Source organism: Malaclemys terrapin, chromosome 7 (genome assembly GCF_027887155.1).
Source record: "Malaclemys terrapin pileata isolate rMalTer1 chromosome 7, rMalTer1.hap1, whole genome shotgun sequence".
NCBI classification, from domain to species: domain Eukaryota; kingdom Metazoa; phylum Chordata; order Testudines; family Emydidae; genus Malaclemys; species Malaclemys terrapin.
The window spans coordinates 49,870,866-49,882,919 of record NC_071511.1 but is presented as its reverse complement, the minus strand read 5'-3'; the positions used below and the strand labels follow the sequence as shown (position 1 = coordinate 49,882,919).

Here is a 12,054-nt window from a genome sequence, read left to right as displayed (position 1 = left end):
GTGCAAAGGGGGATGTGTGGTCACGCATGAGCACCAGGAGGCCCCGAGAGGCTCAGATAAAAGGCAGCATGGGAAGAGCCGAGTAAAGTAGTTAGACACCCCCCCGCCCCAGCCATGGCCCTTTAATTGTCTCCAGCTGGAAACATGGGGTCCTTGTTTGGGGCTCAGTGTGTGAACGCACAGCCTGTGCACTAGCCCTAGCTCTGGCTTGCTCCGGTGTGGGCTCCCCTTAAAGGACCTGTGGTGATTGTAGCCCCGGCCCAGCAGGGCAACAGACCCCTGTCTCTGTGGTGTGGCCAGTCCAATCCTCTTCTGGGGGGTGAGGGGGGAGGTGACTCTGGCTACAGAGCAGATCTGACAGCTCCCTACCCTACCCCGGCTGTGAAACACGCACACTCCCTGGAGCCAGATGCCTGAGTGCCAACCGATTGGACTCAGCCATCTGGCCCTGGCTGTCTGAAGTCAGTGGAACTGACTGCTGACTCCCACCAGCTTTGGATCAGACCCTTTGCCCCGGTCCTGTGTTGGCCTCCCCTGGTGCAAGATGCTGCCATGCAGTGTGACGCGAGTGCCGAGCTGCGCCCCCAGAGCGGGGTGGGACTCTCTCACACCCACATCAGCCCAAGGGGGAAGGCAATGGGTGACCAGCCCCACTGCACTGTTCCCCATGCCTGGGGAAGGATTTTAGACCAAACAAGGCCCTCTCCAATCAGTGTGGGATTCCCCCAGCCCTTCCCTGAAGAGCAGGCGCTTGCCTCTGCACCTGGGGCCAAAATCGCCCCTCCTTCCTCAGCTGTTGGCTACTGCTTTACCCCAGAGCTGGCTGCATATCGGGGGATCAGCTGCAAAATGTGAATGATCATTGAATGGGCCTGGCTTGGTCACTGGGGATGGGAGACCCCAGCTCCAGCAACCCAACCACACTCAGCACTGCTCCACCCGGCTCCATCCAGCCTCTCCTGTACTAGGCGCCCCCTTCCCCTGGCTGTCTAAAAGTGGGGAAGGAGCAAGTTCTCCCTGGTGCCCCTCTATAATCAAGGCTAATGGGCGTGGCTGTGCAAATCAAAGTCTGGGTGAAGGGTGGAGTTAGAAGTGGACACAGTGATTATAAAGTGGGTGGTTGGCAGTTGGAGCATGTGGGCCACAGGAGAAAGCAATGTGCCACCCCCGCCTCCCCCCGCCATCTGATGGCTCCTTGAGCAACCAGGCTCTATAAATACCCTGCTCAGGGCAACAAAAATCCAGGCATGTCCCCCCCTGCTCCCCAGAGACAGCCTGGGCCACAGCACCTGCACAGAGCCAGCTCCCACAGTCAAATTACATCCAGCCTGCTACGCACAGTGACCCCCCAGTGCCCGCCCAGAGTCCTGATAGCCACACCCCAGTACCCTGATTGCAGAGAGCCCCCCTAGTGACACGCAGCTGGGGACACACATGCTGCTGCTGGTGAAATCGAATGCCAAAGACCTTCTCTGTCTCCTGGTGCAATGTGCAAGAGCCTGGTTTTCTCAAGTAGTGTGCTGACCCAGAGCCTCCTGCCGCAACCTGGAGCAATGACACCTGATCTATGCTGCAACAGTTTCCAGAGCTAGGAGACATGTAACTCCCATGCCCAATTAAAAATTAAAGCGGAAAAAAGATATATTTTTTTAAATGCCTGCAACCCAGCAATCATCGGACAACAGATGGCCCACCCAGCTCACACAGCATAAGGCACTTTCCAAGACTTTGCCCAAAGCCAGGCACTATGTTCTAATGCAGCAAACCCGACTTAGCACCGGCTCCTTTCTGATCCTTCACACATTTTTATAGGTCACGAGGAGTTAAGAGTGAAAAAAACCCACACCAGAACTCCAGCTTTTGTCACCTGCAAACTTTGCTGTAGCTTCAGATTTGACCCACATGCATTGGCTTGTATAGTTCACAACATTGAAAGAGAATAAGGCCTTGGCTACACTTACCAGCTAGTTCGACGGCTGGAAATCGAAGTTCTGGGTTCGACTTATCGCGTCTAGTCTGGACGCGATAAGTCGAACCCGGAAGTGCTCGCCGTCGACTGCGGTACTCCAGCTCGGCGAGAGGAGTACCGCGGAGTCGACGGGGGAGCCTGCCTGCCGCGTGTGGACCAAGGTAAGTTCGAACTAAGGTACTTCGACTTCAGCTACGTTATTCACGTAGCTGAAGTTGCGTACCTTAGTTCGAATTAGGGGGGGTAGTGTAGACCAAGCCTAAGATCTGCATGTTAAGACGAGCACATGGTGAATTATACTATTCATTATATAGTCTTGCAGCTGTCTTTTCGCAAGTGAAGAAAGCAATGTGAGTATTTATAATATTATGGGCTGTTGACCCTGGCAATAAAACCATCAGGGCAGTTTAAAAGAGTTTTAGGAGAAAGCCAGAAGAGGTAAAAACAAAGGTGTGGCGGGGGAAGTGGAAGATAAAGACAGCTGCCCTGGAGCTACAATTCACTCTCCACATAGTGCACAAATATCAGTGTTCGGCACATAGGCTATTCCTAACCCCCTTGCACATACGTCAAAAGCTCTAACCCCATCCCACGCAGTATTACTGAGAGTAGAAAGAGTGGCAGTATTTAGACCAGGACAGGTTAGATGAGAACAGCCGGAATAGATTAGGAGGGATGAGCCTGGCTTGACTGGAAGAGTTCTCACAGTTTCAGGGTGGTTTGGAAATTGAAGAGTTTTGCACATTTTAAAAAAAATTAGAAAGCAAGTTTATAGGAAGCAATTTCAAGAGAAAAAGAAAAAGAAAAACACAGCCAGTGTGAGAGAACAGAGGACAAGTTTGCTGGCACTTACCTGCTTCTCCCCACTATGCCCCCAAACACTGGCTGCTCTAGTCTGCGCTGGGGAAAGCAGGCGCAACTTGCCGATTTCCTCTGCTGGGAGATGGCTCTGCGCGCCCAGAGCTACCGTGCAGATTATAGGACCGTGTTACCCAGTAATTCCAATGGAGGCAGGATTAAAGTAGCACAGACCCGCCCCCATCGCAGCTTCCAATCTGTGTGGCTGCTGGGCCAGCGTCACAGCCGACCCCTTTTTTCCAAGGCTTGGAGGGATGTACACACACATACGCACACACACACACACAGCAGGATTAGAGAGGAACAGCAAGGGTAGCGCTCTGCTTACCACCACCAGCCCAGCTCTTCTGATTTCATTCCTGGGTCCCGCTGCCTTTTTCCCCAAGTGACGAACGAAGCTGTCTCTTTCTCCCCCGCTTTACAGAATGACTTGCCATGAGCTTTCCTGCCACACACTAAGATCAGACATTTCACTTCCCTAAGAAACTCTCCCTCGGCCTAATTTATGGGGGTAGTTTAGCCATTTTTAAAATCCAGATGATTGTAGGATCCCCTCTGCAGATTTTAATCCCAAATAGGCACATACCCAAAGCCCCAGGAATAACCTCTGGATTAAATGCCCCAGATCTATTTTGGTTCTTCTAATCTAACCCCTGAAGCTCTAAATATAGCGGGAACCAAATTCACTTGCTTGACTCCTTGATGGCAGCAAACAAGCCTATCTAGAGGAATGCACAGTGCTATTTGACACAAGGGCTAATTCTATAAATCCTGGTTAAATCAATGAGGCTATTTGTGTGAGCAAGGATGTGCAGAAATAGGCTCTTAGACTGTAAAATCATCTGGGCATTGACTTTCCCTTAATTCCTCTCCAGCGCTGGCTGTCAGTAGTTAAATTAATCTAGCCAGGGATTGCTATTAACAAGTTAACATTTCCAGCAGCTGCTGTACATTCCCACAGATTTTCCCTATGTGGAGAATAAGAAATGACTGCAGAACCACTTTTGAAAGTGGATGGGCCTGGCCAGTCCACTTTTCACCATGGGCCCGGCCCCTTGCCCCTCCTCTTCCCCCCTGAGGCCCTGTCCCCCAGCCAGGCTGGAAGCTGGTCTGGAGCCCGGCCTGGTTAAGAGCGGCTTGGGGAGCCTGGGCAGTTGTGGGGAGTCACAGACCCTCCACCTGACCAGGGCTCGTGTCCACACCCCCAGACCTCCCACCCAGGGCAGATGGAGGGTCCGTGGCTTCCCACAGCTGCCCACACAGCTCTTACCATGGCCTGGCTGTGCCTCTTTGGCTCCCAATGCCCCACCCCTAGGCCAGCACGGAAGCCGGAGCTGGGACAGGGTAAGAGCTGAGCGGGCAGCTGTGGGGAGCTGCAGACCCTCCAACTGCCCTGGGCGGGGAGCCTGGGGGGTAGGGACATGGGCCAGTTGCTACTCTCGTGTCGTCCCCCCCCCCCCATGCTGGGCAGGTGGAGGAGCCCAGGAGTCTCAGCCCAGCTCCAGCTTCTGGCTTGGCCAGGCGGTGGGGCCTTGGGTGAGAAGAGGAGGGGCAGGGGCGGAGCCACGGAGGGGCGGGAGGCAGGGCCCTCACTTTTAGGAAGAATCTGTTGCCCCTGACCTGTGGTACATGTTGACTTTTAGATGGCAACCACCGCATGTGCACATTATGTGCAACAGGGGTAGTCAATTATTTTTTGTCAATGTCCACATTTCTTGGTCAAGGTCTAGTCAAGGTGCAGACTCCTGGGAAACATTTTTCACACTGCAAGTGCCCCTGTTCAAACACACACAATACTGTGTAATACACCCAGGGCCTATTGCTTATAGTTTTAGTGCATTAAATGAAAACTAAAATCAAACCACCATATAACCTAAAATAACCTCCAAGAAAGGTATAATACATTACATCCAAGACTTTGAGAAAGTACATGAATAAAATGTCAAATAGATGCAAATATTGGCATTAAAACACTTTCAAACAACTGGTTTACGTTTTGAATTTGTTTTGGGTTTACAAAGAGTATTATCTTTAGTTTTGTCAAATAAAATGATTGTAAGCATATAACCACCCAATTGGCCCCCCCCCATCTTCCTCCTCTCCCCAAACCCCTCGATTGCCCCCCTCCCCGTCTTAGGGTTACCATATTTCAAGAGAACACTTCCGGGAGAGCAGGGAGAACTGGAGAGGGTATTTGGGGGGTGCTGGAGGGGTGTGTGTGTACTGGCTGGGATATTTGGGGTGCTGGCAGTGGTACCTGTGGTCTCATTCTCAAGGTGGGGGCAGTGTCGCACTCCCAGTGACGGTGTCAGGGCAACTGGCACAGGCCTGGAATGCAGCGCCAGCCCATCAGTCAGCACCTCTCTGAAGGCCTCTCCTCACCCCAGGGCAGGGAGCTGGGGTCTGGCCCTGTCACCCCTCCCAGTTGAGCTCTGAGGCCCATAGCAGGGCAGGCAGCCTGGCCAAGAGGTACGTGGCAGCTCTGCTAACTGGTAGGCCAGGCAGCTCAGCTCCCACAAGCTTCAATTGCCTCCCACCCTGCTCTCCGCATGCAGAGGTTCCCACCGCTCCACTCACTGAACCTGGATGCCAGCGCCTGCTCGTTTGCCCACATGGCCCACTCGTCCCATCCCTGTACTGCTGCCGGTGAGCGGAGGATGGAGCTGCAGGCTGCACAAGCAGCCACCTGGGGACACACTGTGCCCCGCAGCTTGACCCAGATGCCCGCCCCCCTGCAGGAGGGGGGCCCTGTGCTGGGGAGCGGGCATGGCTCCACCCCATTTGACCCAGATTTGGCCCATGGTCCACCTATTGACTACCCCACTATAAAACATAGCTGCAGTAGCAGGACGTTAAGGTTGCAGAGTCAAGCACCCCAAAGTTAGGAAATGCCAGAATGAAGATGGCCCGTCCAACCTTAATTCACTCCCCCGCTCAGTGGACGAGAAGCTGGATATGAGTCAGTGTGCCCTTGTTGCCAAGAAGGCTAAAAGCATTTTGGGCTGTATAAGTAGGGGCATTGCCAGCAGATCGAGGGATGTGATCATTCCCCTCTATTTGACATTGGTAAGGCCTCATCTGGAGTACTGTGTCCAATTTTGGGCCCCACACTACAAGAAGGATGTGGAAAAATTGGAAAGAGTCCAGCGGAGGGCAACAAAAATGATTAGGGGGCTGGAGCACATGACTTATGAGGAGAGGCTGAGGGAACTGGGATTGTTTAGTCTCCAGAAGAGAAGAATGAGGGGGGGTTTGATAGCTGCTTTCAACTACCTGAAAGGGGGTTCCAAAGAGGATGGATCTATACTGTTCTCGGTGATACCTGATGACAGAACAAGGAGTAATGGTCTCAAGTTACAGTGGGGGAGGTTTAGGTTGGATATTAGAAAAAACTTTTTCACTAGGAGGGTGGTAAAGCACTGGAATGGGTTACCTAGGGAGGTGGTGGAATCTCCTTCCTTAGAGGTTTTTAAGGTCAGGCTCCACAAAGCCCTGGCTGGGATAATTTAGTTGGGAATTGGTCCTACTTTGAGCAGGGGGTTGGACTAGATGACCTCCTGAGGTCCCTTCCAATCCTGATATTCTATATTCTATGTTTTTTTTTCCAGAGAACCTCTACCTCACTCAGTGCATAGGAAGGACCTAGGAGTATAGTGAAGGCATCTGTTTTCTGTAGGACCCCTGCCTCATTGGTTGCAGAAGCTGGAAGGGGTGCAAAGAATGATTAATTATAGGCAGAGCTGCTAACAGCAAAGCACCTGTAGTTAAGGTTGCTTGACACTTCTCATTACAAGATCCTGTTTTCAGTTTTATATAGCTTTGCCAAAATTACGTATTTGGGCTGAAATGTTCCATGCCAGATCTCTATCTCTGGCTGAAAAATATAGATTTTTTAAAGTTTCAGCAAAAATGGCCCAGCCATTTCTGAGAATGCAATTGGGGGAAATGAAGTGGTTTTTCCAACACATTTTTTTCCCAACTCATTGGATGGAAGGTTCATATATTGTAGCAACCAGCCTCCACTAAGCATGTGCAAATATTGATTTTCAAACACTTATAACATGGGCAAATCTGGGTGAATTTCACCAAGAATGGTAAAAAGCACCTCTTTGATACCATCCTGCTGCCAAATGTGGAATTCCTATTCCAAAACATGAGGATGCTAGGGTGCTTTTTACCATACTTGGTGAAATTCACCCAGATTTGCCAATGTATAAGTGTCTGAAAATCAATATTTGCACATGCTCAGTGGAGGCTGGTTGCTAAAAATATATGAACCTTCCATCCACGCTGACCATGCTATCTAATTCCCCCATAGCTCTAGTTCAAAACAGGCTACAGCAAGAGCAGTTGGACAAGGGGAATGAGAGCTTGGTGGGGGGACAAGAGGTTACTGTGAGTTCTAGTCCCATCTCTTCAGCTGACTCGTGTTAAGGACTGTGAAGTACACAGCTTGTTACTGAGTAAGGCCTCACACCACTCCTGTAGGAGGCAGGCATGTGTCAGCCCCTCCATTTTACAGATTAGGTTGCACAAGGCCTCGTCTGGTAGACCAGGGAATAGAAGCCAGATTCCAGGCTCTGTGCTGCGCCTCTCAAGACAGAGAGGCAAAAGGTGGTTTATAACATCCTTCTGCCTTCCAGATTCTGGGTTGCTCGGGGACTCAGTGCCAAATCTGTGTACTTGGTTGTGCTGTCTGTAGCCACTAGACCACACTGCCCTCCAGAGCCAGGAAAAGAACCCAGGAATCCTGACTGTCATCATTCTACCACTGTCCAGCAGACACTTGGGTGAACCATCAGCAAAATGTGTGTTGCAGTCTTCTCTGGTGACTGGTAAATATAGAAGATAACAGCCTACTACTGCAATCAGTGAATCCTATAGCTCAAGCAGTAGAGGTCTGGATATAAAGATCCTAGGGTCAGACCCTGCCAATGACCCACCTTGCAGGGGCAGCCAAATGTCACATGATGTTACAAAGCCTCAGTAGGAATTGAACCTAGAACCTCTGGACCCAAGAGCATGAATTTCTACCACCTCAGGCCTGAATTGTTCCATTTCCTAACATTGGAGCAACACGTATGGCAACCTTAATGTCATTATTTGGCATGCGTTACACACACACAATGCAAAACATTGCATAGATCATACACTCCCCAGCCTTGTCTGTACTCTGCCCACCTCCCCTGCATTTATTCTAACATTCCAAGACCTTGATCAGCCCCAAGGAGCTACTTGGGGCCTGGGGAGGTGTGACAATGCGGTTCTGGCAGAACCCAACTGAGAGTGCCAACTCAGGACAAATTGCTCAAATAGGGCAGTTACAGCCCAAGGCTGGGGTTTTTTCCACCTCTAAGGCAAACCAAACCAACCAGACTAGGAGGACTTCGGTCTCACCCCACTGGCTAACCGCAAGTCTCACAAGCAATCTCCTTAGACACTCCAGTTTCCCAGTATTCCCACCAGTGCCACTCGTTATGAGGACAAATGGTTATGAAAACCAATACCCCAGTAAAAGAAAAAGGTTCTCCTGATCCCAAAGGACCAAGCCCCAGACCCAGGTCAATATACAAATAAGATCTTACCCACAAATCACGCTGTTGCCAATCCTTTAGAATCTAAAATCTAAAGGTTTATTCATAAAAGGAAAAAGATAGAGATGAGAGTTAGAATTGGTCAAATGGAATCAATTACATACAGTAATATTCCTGTTCTTCTTTTTAGTAATGGCAAAGTTCTTGGTTCAGGCTTGCAGCAGCGATGGAATAAACTGCAGGTTCAAATCAAGTCTCTGGAATACATCCCCCGCTGGGATGGGTCCTCAGTCCTTTGTTCAAAGCTTCAGCTTGTAGCAAAGTTCCTCCAGAGGTATGAAGCAGGATTGAAGACAAGATGAAGATGAGGCATCAGCCTTATATAGTCTTTTCCAGGTGTAAGAACACCTCTTTGTTCTTACTGTGGAAAATTACAGCAAAATGGAGTCTGGAGTCACATGGGCAAGTTCCTGCATACTTTGCTGAGTCTCAAGGCATATTTGCCTTCTCTCAATGGGTCCATTGTATAGCTGATGGTCCTTAATGGGCCATCAAGCAGGCTAGGCAGAGCTAACACCAGTTTGTCTGGGATGTCACCCAGCAGCATAGCATAAGTTTGAAATACAGACAGTATAGAGCCAATATTCATAACTTCAACTACAAAATTGGTACACACATATAGACAGCATAATCATAACCAGTAAACCATAACCTTGTCTTAGACACCCCATTTGACCCCCTTTATACAAGATTTGCGTGCCACTACAGGACCTTGGTTGCAACAATGATCTATATGGTCCCAGATTATATCAATAACGTCACAGGAGGGTTGTTGGTTTGTTTTTTTAATCACCCTGTTAGAGAGACGTTTCCTTCCTTCCCAAATGTGATAGTTTTCCCCAGAATTGCACCAGCCTGGGGCTGGCGACTGATTTCATGTCTGAAATCTTTTGCTTCCAGCATTTGATTCTAGTCCTGGGATATTGGGCTTTAAATTTGGGATGTTCGTATGTATTAGAGAAGCTATTTCTATACATTTTAAAGATGTATTTGTTTTTATTTTCCTCCTCCATGTGCTGGGCGCACTTTCCTCTCATGAGCGCCCTCTATTGGATATGTGTATGTGCCTGATCTTTTTCACCTTTGCGTTGCTCATGGTGCCGCCCGCCGGCTATCAGCCTCATCAGGTGGCAGGGCCGGCTCCAGGCACCCACTTACCAAGCAGGTGCTTGGGGCGGCCACTTCAGAGAGGGGCGGCAAGTCCAGCTGTTCCGCGGCAATTCGGCAGACGGTCCCTCACTCCTGCTCGGAGCGAAGGACCTCCCGCTGAATTGCTGCCGCAGATCACGATCGCGGCTTTTTTTTTTTTTTTTTTTGGCTGCTTGGGGCAGCCAAACCCCTGGAGCTGGCCCTGTCAGGTGGGTCTTTGAAACTCAGCCCTCTGGCCAAGTCACATTCAGACTGTATGTGAATAAGCAAACTCCTTCCAGGATACAAGTCCAACAGGATTTATCACAGTACCCTTGGTTGGTCTCTTCCTGCAGCCCTCCCTGGGCTTAGTCCTCAGCCCCTTCTGTGCTAGCTCTCAAACGGTCCCTGCTCTGGAATGGAGCAGTGCCCCTAGGGCTTCCTGCCTGGAGACCAGGACCGGCTCCAGGCACCAGGCACCCAAGCACATGCTTGGGGCGGCACCTAGTAAGGGGCGGCGGGGGGAGCGCGGCGCGGCATTCCGCGGGGCAGGGGCGGGCTCCGGCAGCGCGGCGCTCAGCGGGGGGGCGGCGCGGGCGCGGCGCTGGGGGGGGTTCCGGCAGTGTTTGGCGGGGGGGGCGGGCTCCGGCGGCGCAGCACTCGGGGGGGGGTTCCCGACGGTGCGGCGCTCGGCGGGGGGCGGCGCGGGAGGCGGCGCTGGGGGGGGGGGTTGTTCCGGCAGCGCTCGGCGGGGGGGGGGCGGGCTCCGGCGGTGCGGCACTCGGGGGGGGGGGTTTCCCGGCAGTGCGGCGCTCGGCGGGGGGGGCGGCGCTGGGGGGGGTTGTTCCGGCAGCGCTCGGCGGGGGGGGGCGGGCTCCAGCGGTGCAGCGCGGCACTCGGCGGGGGGGCGGCGCTGGGGGGGGGTGCGGCACGGCACTCGGTGGGGGCTCGGGGGGAGGCACTTTTTTTTGCTGCTTGGGGCAGCAAAAAAGTTAGAGCCAGCCCTGCTGGAGACTCTTTGCCTCCTGGCGAGTCTTAGCTGACCAAGCTCTCCAGCTGAGTCACTCTTTATAGTTCAGTTCACTCTCCTTCCAGTGAGGTATCAAAGTCCAACAAATGCTGACCCTCTTCTGGGTTTTCAGTCCCTTCCTGGGGCTACTTCCTTGCTCAGGGCTTAAGCTACTTCCCTAGTGTCTGGTGGGGGGGATCCAGGCCTACCCACTATTCTGGGTCCCAACCCATGGATCCTACAAATAGTAGCCACCTGCTTCATCCCTTTTTACTCTGTTGTTGCTGCTACTGTTTCCGGGTCAGTTCCCCACAGCCGCATCGCCTTCATCCTTACTCAAGGCTGAAGTCCTGCTTGCATCTCTGCTACCAGCCAGGCGCACCTTCCTTGCTTCCCCAGTCCGTGCCAGCAACTGAACTACTCTATCCCTTTTATAGGAGCCTGCTGGACTCTGATTGGCTGCTCCCTGCAGCCCCTTCTCTGACTCGTTTCTTTCCCACATCTGTCACAAGGCAGCCTGAAGTACTCACTTCTACTTCTCTTTCCTGGGGCGGGGTGTGGTAGGATCATGAGGCCTCCAGCAGGGGGCCTCTGAGTCTAGTACACCCCATCACACTCCCTCTGAATCCTGTCCATTTGGACTCCTTAGCAATTAACACAGCAAGTGGAAGGATACAAAAAATAGTCCCAATAACTTTTGAACACATGCTAAAGTGTTTCTAAAACAGGTTTTTATCTTCTGTGAAAGAGGCTGAAAATCCAGAAGCCATGATAGTGTGGTATAGTATCAAGGTATCTACACAGCCCACCTACAACCAAGATTGGGGTGATAATAATCCCTAGCCCTTATAGAGCACTTTTCATTAGGAGATTTTAAAGTACTTTGCAAATGAGGTATAATTATCCCTCATTTTACAGATGGGGAAATTGAGGCACAGAGGTGAAGTGACTTGCCCAAAGTCACTCCGTAGATCAGTGGCAGAGCCAGGTCTCCTGAGTCCAGGGCTTTAGTCACTAGGCCACACTGCCTCCTTTATACCACATTATTTTATAGTCTCTCTTTGTCTACATACAATGTATCCCCTCAATCATTAGAACCCCAGAAAACCCATCCAAGCTCTCCTCAGAGAAGATGGTGGCCACTTGGCTGTTAGGAGGTACTGAACAGCATCCCAAGAAGTAGATGAAGGGAGGGTCTGGCCATCTTCACTAAGGGCAGCCTGTTGCCTCAGTCCATTGAAATCAATGAGAGATGGTGGCCATTTTGAAATAGGGCAACTCTCCAAGGCATTCTCTGACAGAACGTTATTCTTCCACCTCTGCTGAAGAAGCAGCTTTCACTTATGAAGAGTAATAGCAAAAAGGGACCACTCATGCTAAAAATGTCTCTTCAAAAACCAGCCGTTGTACCCAAATGGCTCAAGACCTGCCTCTGGGCTAATTTTCTGTTGACAATGGCCAATCCGAGACCATTAGGGACCCAAGAGCTGAGCCAG

The 12,054-nt window shown here is 51.3% G+C and overlaps 1 protein-coding gene across 1 annotated transcript in view; it reads right to left on the bottom strand.

Moving 5' to 3' along the window:
* SLC38A3 (solute carrier family 38 member 3) overlaps nt 1-2,942 on the bottom strand; it is an 86,986-nt gene extending 84,044 nt beyond the window's left edge. The window contains exon 1 of the mRNA XM_054033510.1: nt 2,823-2,942. The gene's annotated coding sequence lies outside the window, so the exon portion shown is untranslated. The remainder of the gene's footprint in view (nt 1-2,822) is intronic.
* Nucleotides 2,943-12,054: the final 9,112 nt, after the last annotated feature.